This window comes from Arachis ipaensis, chromosome B04, assembly GCF_000816755.2.
Source record: "Arachis ipaensis cultivar K30076 chromosome B04, Araip1.1, whole genome shotgun sequence".
NCBI lineage: Eukaryota > Viridiplantae > Streptophyta > Magnoliopsida > Fabales > Fabaceae > Arachis > Arachis ipaensis.
The window spans coordinates 125,626,075-125,635,577 of NC_029788.2; positions in this window are offsets into that span (position 1 = coordinate 125,626,075).

Consider the following 9,503-nt stretch of genomic DNA (forward strand, 5'->3'; position numbering starts at 1 on the left):
TTTTTTATTTTTGGATTTATGTAAATTTTGTATAAATATTTTTTTATTTGTTTTATGTTAAAAATGACCAAACTTTAAATTTGTTGGTCATAATAAAAACTTTAGTATCGTACCATTAACAAAAGATATCAAGTTCCATCCTTATTTAAATTCTAAGAAAAGACTCTTCCGTAAAAAAATATGTAAAATATATAACTATCATTTATCTTTACAAATGAACTTAAATTTGTAAAATTTGCAATTTTACAATAATATGGTTATAGAACTTTCAAGTTTAAAAATCATATAAAAATTAAGACCGATAAAATGAGTCAAACTTGTTGACTCAGAAAATTTACACGTTTAAACATAAAGATTTTTTTTTAAAAAAATCATACTTAGCTTCAAATTTTAGACTAAATTGATTGAGTCCGATTAACCTAAAAAAATATAGTGGGTTAAATGAGTTGGTCAGTAAGCTAAACAGCGTGACCTGTTTAATTTTTTTTGTATTTTTCAAAAAATTCAACACTTTTTTTAATATTTATTTAAGGTTTTTGTTCTAAAAATAGTTATTTTTTTGTCCAAATATTTTTAGCCCAAAACTATTTTTTTTATCCAATTATTTTTTCAAAAATAAAAATAAGGATAAAGTATATTTTTTTTTGAAGTTTGGCAAAAATTTTTAAAATACCTCAAGTTTTATTTTATTTTAATTTTATCTTAAAAGTTTTTGATTTGTATCAAATATATTCCCGACAACTAAATTTTTAAAAAATTTAAAACCAATTCAACAACTATGCATGACAATTATGTTTGATTTGCTTGTGTTGAACATTGTTCTTATGAAATTGTTGTTGGATTGTTCCTAATTTTTTTAAAAAATTAGCCGTCAGGAATATATTTGATGCAAATCGAAACCTTATGGGACAGAAAATTAAAACAAAATAAAACTTAGAAATATTTTAAAAATTTTACCAAATTTTAGGAACAAAAAATATACTTTACCCTAATAATAAATAAGTCTATCTATATAATCCGTCGAACTAATCATAAACGATCCAAATCTAAAAACTAATCCTCTTAAACAAATAAAAAATAAACAAAATAACTTGTATAAACTACAAACTTAGATAAATTATTAAACATAACCACTCGAACTGATTTAACAAGTAATTTCAGTAAAAATTTTAAAAACCTAATAAATTAAATCGATAATGTTAAAAAGAAAAAAAAAATCAAAACTTATCTTATTTAATATTTATTAATTAAAATAAATTTTGACTGCTTTTCAAGAATTCTTTTTAGTTACTAAAATTTCCAAATGTATATGTACGACTTTTATGCATAGTCAAACTTTTCTTCTTGTTGGCTTGGTTTATGTAAACTCTTCACTTATTGTTATTTTTATTATTAGATGAAAAAAAATAAAAATCGTAGATAAAAATATTTGCAATCCAAATGACCATATAAACAAACCTACGCATATTGGGAAATAAACCCACAATCATAAAAATATGGGATCCATTAAACTTTTTATTTTTCACCCTTTTTTTTTACTTTTTACAATCTTCCCTCTAATCTATCTACTAGATACTGGTGTCTACCAATCATAGATTCAAATATTCTTTTCCCTGTTAGAATTCGCAGATAATAAAGTTAGTGATTTTATGCTTCTGGATCGTGGACTGAGATTGTGATTGATATCTCAAAAGGTAAGAGACAAATAAAAAGACACTATAATTCTATAACTATATCAACAGTACGTCGTTATATCTGCCACAAAAAACAGTACTGGTAGAGAGAGACAGACAGACACAGAGAAATGATTGAGACAAAATTCATGAGAATTCATTACTATATTCAAAGTCCTAACCAAATTAATAACCTATAACATACAACATAATATTAATGGAAGATTTTCAAATGTACCGTAGTATCGGTGTATCAGTAATTTTTAATCATTGATCTTAATTATATATATATTATATATATTTTTTATAATTAAGATCAACAGTTAAAAATAACTGAAACACCGATACGACGGTATACTTAAAAATTTTCCAATATTAATTAGTATAAATTTTTTAATCATCCTTAAATTAAAAATTTTAATTATTTTTCATATTCATTTGTTTGGGTACTCTTATAATTAAATATAAGAAATATGATAAATCGTACAGCTATTAGGAATAATTTATGAAATGGATAAAATTGGTCTTATTATATATAAAGACATACTAAAAAAGGCAACTAACTACTCCAGGATTTAAATATTAATTATCCTCTTACCTATGTGTTTTTTTTCCTAGAAAAGGAATTGACAAGGCATTTTAATTATTTGAAATATGGATTATTATTTATTTGCTGTCATTTCCTATCATTAATATATAAAGTCAGATAACGTTACTCGTATAATTTATATCTGTGAACAGCTAGCGAAATAAATATAGTATGATGAAAACAAACCTATTAAATTTTCACTTTTGAAAAGAAAATATATCTTTGTTTATAGGAGACTTAAATAACTCTCAACCTTCACCAGTCATCAGTTCAGAACACTAGTCATCAGTGTTCTCCATGAGAGTGTGACAGAATATGTCCTCTCATAAATATTTCTAAAAGTTTTTGTATCAAAATATAACTTAGAAGACCCCAAAAGGTACTTAGTTATTAGGATAAAAAGCTTTAAATAGTTATATATGTTAACATTATTCCATTCTATTTTAAAACTATTTATAAAAATATTCAATTAAATTAATAATATTATTTTATTTTAAATATATTAAAAATGACGTATTCTCGTAATATAGGTTAACTAATTTTTGAACCTAAATTGATAAATGATTAGTTTTTTTAAAAAATACCATGCCAAATAATAACAAAAAAATCTTATGGTAAATCTAAGAGTAAATGTTTAATTCGCTGGTCCCTAACCATTTGAACGACGGACAAAACGTTTCTTGAAGATATGAAATTGATCTACCAAACTCCAACCACACACGAAGTTGTTTATAGCGGCCCTGCAATCAGATGGAAGAAGGTGAAGTGATGACATGTCAGTTTCTCCACCACGTGGACAGTGTATTCTTCTAAATTGAGACCAATCGATCCCTCCCAGTTTTAGAAACGGCGTCGTCAAGGCTGGATTGAATCTTCTCCAAATTAGGATTCGGGTCTTTATTGTAGCCACGTTTGGGATTACTATATGCAAGTTATGACGGGGAAAGATGGTGGTTACTACTCACGAAGCAAAACCGAAACGGGTGCCGATGCACAAAACAAGGGTTCGAGTGCGATGTTGGGCTCAACCGATAGCTTCCGGAAAGGTGTGAATAGTAGAAAGAAAAAATTTACAGCACCTATATGTAACTGTAGAATATATGCCATACTATTTGAGTCAAGCACCATAGACAATCTAAACAGACTCTTCTTCGGGTGCGCCTATTTTAAGGTAAAAACATATTTAAGTGGAACATTCTCCAGTTTTACATTCTCTTTCTTTCTTTTTCTTTCTTGTCTTAGCATGTTCATGTGTTGTTGCAGACCAGAACTCTCCACTGCAAATTCTTTACTTGAGTGGATGAATATGTGACATCTTTCCATATTAAAGATGTTACAAGTTCTAATAAATTGATGGACCAAGTTAAGAGATTGGAAGAGAAGTTGGAATTTATGGAGTTGCTGATGGCAAAGGATAGAGTAAGAATGAAATCTAAGAGCACTAAATGCAAGACTATTTCGACTTTGTTGGTTGGAATTGTAGTGGTACTGTCATTAAGGGTCTTATTTTAGTAGACTGTATGGTTGAAAAATTTGTTCTTAGTTTATAAGAACTAGGTTAGGATATCAAAACATGGGTTGTGTCATGGATATTTTTTGTTGACAAATGTGTGAGTTTATATGTAATATGTATGTTTTGCAACCTTGAGAATGAAAATGAGTGGTTATTTTTTGCTATATTCACTGCATGAATACTAGCAACTTCATTATGATAGGTGATCCAAGTTGACAAAAGCAACAAAAAAGTAATATGGTAACATTACTAGAGTACTTGTAACCAAATTAGTAATAGATAAGTGCATTTAAGGTACTCAAAATACATAAAATGAGTCAACCAAAATACATAACCAGAATAATCACTACAGAGGCGATGTCTAAGCGAATTTAGTACTGTTGCACAACATAAGTAAACTAAATCAAAATATAATTGAGCATTAAGTCTATTAACTTTAAGCCAAAACAAAACATGAAATCCCATGTACTACAAGAAAAACTTTCAAAAAGAGTATTTCATGGTAAAAAGGTTCATTAATCCTTCTTTAATAGAGTTATGCCTGGGGTTGGAATGAACTTAAGCAGTCTTGATGAGGTTCGGTTGCCAGCTACTGCTATATTATCTCCACTGAAATGGCTTCACCACTGATGTTAGGTTGTACACGAGAAGATTTTGGGCCTTGAGTAGGGTTTGCATTAGGTTGGAATTGTGGAATGGTGGTACTTGTTTGTTGTTGTGTTGCTGGTGAGGTTGAGGCCTAAATATCTTCTGCTTTGGCCTAAAACTTATGCCAGTGTTTGCCATTGCAACCTTAGGAGCTTCAAGTTGAACCATAGTGGGCTATTAACATAAAGACAACTAGAAGCTCAGTACAGATAAGTACACAATAGACTTTAAATATACAATAATAAAAATGGTTGTTGTTACCTCTGACTGTGGGACAGATTGTGAGACATTAATTTTCTCTGCCTCACCTATGGACCTCTTTGGCATATTTTTTTTGTTCTTCCTGACCTTTTTCTATATGAATGCAAAAGTGGGATTCAATACTGATCATGATAACGTACACAACACAATAATTAAATTCACACAAACATTATTATGTTATTGCAAACTAAAAGGATCCATTACCACTGAGCTGACCAAGGGTTCATTACTGACATCTGCAGTACCTATGTTAGCCTGACTTGAGCCTCCAACCTGAGTACAATTAAAAGACCATAAATGCCTATCCCTTATCTTTCAAGATAGAAAACACCCTAACCAATTTAAGTTTAGTACAGATAAATACATAACCATTACAAGTATAGTACAATTTGGTTCCTGAAATCACAAATATGTACCTGTTCTGTTTGTTCATTTGCATTTTGCACCCCTGTAACTGTCTGATCTGCCTCATTTTCATTATGCACAGCCAATTATAGGTTAGAAGCCTTTGATTTTTTTCCTCTTTGGTTGCCAATCAGGTCTTGAAGGTTCTCCCTTGCAAGTCTTGTAATAATGTCCCTTTTTTTTTCGCATTTGAAAACTCCTCCTAACTTTGTCACCATTAGATTGTGGTGGTGGGGGAGTTGTCTCTAACTTTCATTTTTTTGGACGTCCAGCCGGTCTTGTTATTCTAGGTGGATTAGGCTTTGGTTAACTTGCTTCTTTCCAAAACTCTTCAAGTTCACTGGTTTCACACACACATTATAGGTGGCCCTAACAACATCCATCGTTAACAGTGATTATTAGCGTCTTGTGCAACTGCACAGAGGAGCTGACTACTATAATAACCTTTCAAAAAATAACCATTTAGCCCTATCAGTGACCTACCACCAGCTTTGAACCTAGTCTTACATGCCTCTAGACATATATAAATCCTCTCAAACAAGGGTAGAGAATGTGGAAGGAGAACAACCTCCATATTGGTAGTGCTCCTAAGATTACTCCGATGTAGCTCTAGCATATAATCCCTCAACCTTTCATACTGGACCTTCTCGTTACTAAGTATAGTCTCCCTGGCAGTTTTAAGAGCTCTTGGTATCATTTTAGAATGTACTTGAACATTTAAATCCCGCTTCAGAGGTTCCATGGCCTCTCTTGGACTCAAACTGGATTGAGTTGCTAAGCGTTTAACCAATTTCTTAGTCACCCACACACTATCGACCAAATTACTCCTATAATCCTTCCCACAAGTATGCTCGTCATGGAATGTCTTAACCTTAAAGGACAATGTAGCAGAATTTTTAGCTACGTATATCAACCAAGGACATGTCTCTTTCGCACACCTAGCTCTGATCCTCTCTTTTTCATTTTTGATGGACATACAATCCCTGCCTTCCCACACAAAAGCATCCTTCAAAGCTATTTTGAATCTCTCCATTGTTGCAAATTGCATTCCTAGCTCAAACCTGACATTACCATATTCATTGTCCTTATTGAAATTAGGACCTATAACAATCTTTTCATCCTCTAATGAGACTGGGGTATGAAACTCTTCAGAGGCATAATCATAAATGATTTCCTCTTCAAACTCACTTCCAACATTTGGGTCTCTAACACCTGCTCGTACTAGGCCATTATTTAAGCCCATATCCTCACCAGCCACCACTGGAGCATGTACCCTAACTCTTGTACCAGGTTCGACTCCACTTGCACTTGACCCACTAAGTCCTGAACCATTATTTCCTGAATTCTTTGCAGTTGACCCACTTGTCCCTGCTCCACTCTCCATACCCTTTCTTAAAACATGTTCATTTCTCCTCTTTCCAACATACTTCTTTGAGGATTCTTGAGATGGCTTCTTTGGTGTAATAACTTTTTTCTTTCCCTTTCTAGTCTCGATGATTCTCAATCACTACTCTCACTCTTACAACTAGTGGAGGTGGCTTGTATACTTCATCATCTGCACTTTTATAACTATCATGTGAAGAAGAAGAAGAGTCTATCTCTATAATCACATGTTCTACAATCACAGGTTCTTCACTAACAGAATGCTCAAAAAACACATAAAATTCCTTTGGTTGATCATTGTTAAGGGTGCAGTCACACATGTCATTAATCTCCTTGTCACCCTTCAGAATGTGCAATCCAATATCCATGTTAGAACAATTATAGTCCAACCAATACATTGTCTTGTATTCCAGATACCCTAAGCTCTTACGTAGTTCTTTCAAGTCTTTTTTATTTACAATATCTACATCCATGGTAGAAAATCTTGTCACCTTTCCATCTATGTAACGTAAAATTTCACTTCCATCTCTAATAAATCTGCCATTATGATAAAACACAGGTACACCAAAAATAGACATATGCATCACATTAAAAAATGACATTATATACACTTCAAAATATCGACCAACATAAATTTTGGAATTTCAACCCAAAAAATTTAAATGCAATAAGGATAAAAAATTGAGTTTCCTGATCAAATATACTTGACTAAAACAAGTTTAAACTTTGCACATGTCCTACTTTGCCCTAATTTGCAGTGAATTAATTACAGAATATTTAACCCTAACAAAACTAATTTCTCAACTAGTACAAATTTTTCATCATAGCTTCCTATTACAGAATACAACCTATTTGATGTTCTTCACTCACGCTAAGTAAAACATGAAGAAAAAGGAAGAAGAACAAAAATGCCACTCACTGTGGCCGACTACTCTTGCAATGCAGTACCGTTGTCGCAAACTCATCATCTCTGGAAGCTTATTATTTCATACGTTAACTCGCAGGTCGTCAACGTCAGGTATAGTTTTTGGAAGGAATAAAGATGAAGGATTTGTCTGGGTTAGGGTAAAGCGTAAATGACAAAGGAGAATGGGAGTTTTATGAAAATTCAATCCAACCTTGACGACGCCGTTTTTAAACCTGGGAAGGGTTGATTGGTCTCAATTTGGAGGAATACAATATCCACGTGGCAGAAAAACTGACATGTCATCACTCCACCTTCTCTCATCCGATCGTAGGGTCCGCTATAAGTAGTTTCGTTTGTGGTTGGGGTCCAGTGAGCCAATTTCATATTTTCAAGGGAAGCTTTGTCCGTCGTTCAAATTGTTAGGGACCAAATTGAGTATTTACTCTAAATCTAACGATACTGAACGAATTTTTTGTAAAGGCAGTGCTTTTTGCCATATATCTCCTGACTTTTGACAAATTTGTATTTGTTTTTTTCAAACAATAATTTTATTTCATTTATAGTTTCCTAGTATAGTTTGAGTTATTATCATAACCTTTACTATATGAATAAGATATTGATGATATAACAATTCTTAGTTAGTTATACTATTATGTTAAGAGTTAGTTATGGTTAGGTGTGAGCTAAGCGTGTACGGTGTATTCTAAGTATTGAAAATATTTGGTAATTAAAATGAATTAGCCAAAAATAGTTAAAATTTGTCTTATTTAGTATTCATTAATTGTTGTGTAACAATTAATAAATGTTAAATAAGACAAATTCTATCTATTTTTTTTCTTCCTAACATTACTACATAAATATATATATTAGTTTACACTCTAACAATGTATCAAATGCAATGCACTAATATAGAGTTACATTTTTTTCTCTCTTAAGAAACCTGATTCTACTTTATTTCTGATTTTCTCTTCTGATTCTTCACGGTTTGTTGTTGTGTACTCTAATATAATTCATCTAAATATCTAACATGGTATCTAGAGCCTCTTTCTTTCCTTACTCTAACTCTTTTTAATAATCTTGCTCTTCTTGCTAATCTTCATAATTATGGAAATTTTTCTTATTGATTTCACCAACAAGAAATCATTTTCACCTATACCTTACAAATTTAATGAAAACAACTATTTTATATCAGTAATGTTAGGAAGACAAAAAAAAGGTTAAAATTTATTTTATTTATTATTTATTAATTGTTATAAAAATTAATAAGTACTAAATAAGACAAGTTTTAACTATTTTTGACTAATTTATTTTAGTTACCGCAAACATTTCCATTTTATATGGAGATATTAAGCTCTTCTCACCATCTAAAATATTGGCATGGAAGATCATCTTTCTGCTAAAAAAATTCTAGAACAATGTGACTGATACAATACTAATAAGGCATCATCAAAATATGAATCATTCAAGACATGAAAACTTCAAGACCTCACTTTATCAACCTGGATTGATGCATCAATGACTACTCCTTTCCAAAATAAGGTCATTGGCTCCATTTAGTTCTATGAAATTTGGAAAAAAATTGAAACTTATTTCACTGCTGTATCATCTGCTAGAGTCAAAATTCTCAAGTGTCAATTAAAAACTATTAAAAAAATAGGTTCTACATCGAATTACTTTGCTTCCTTATTTGTAATTGGTTATACTGTTTTTGAAGATGATCATCTTCAAGATATTCTTGATGAACTTTTTGAAGAGTACAATGTCTATATAGGATCAGTTATGTCCAAATTGGATACCTATCATATGTGCAGCATATATGAAAATATGCTAGAAAGATTCAAGAAGCTAGAAATACCTTTACATATTGTAAATCTTGCTCAATTTTCTATGTCATTCAATGATAAAAGAGGTGGCTTTGCTTGTTAGGGAGAGGTGGAAGAAACACAAGACGTGGTGGCAGATTTGTAATATCCTATCATATAGACCTTTACGCTTAATTCGTAAATCAATGGTGGTGAAGCATTACGACACTTAGAAGGGAGATACATACATAATTATAGAAGAATAATATTATAACTAGGAGCTTATGTAAACAATTAACAGCCGTGAATCACACCCGAACAC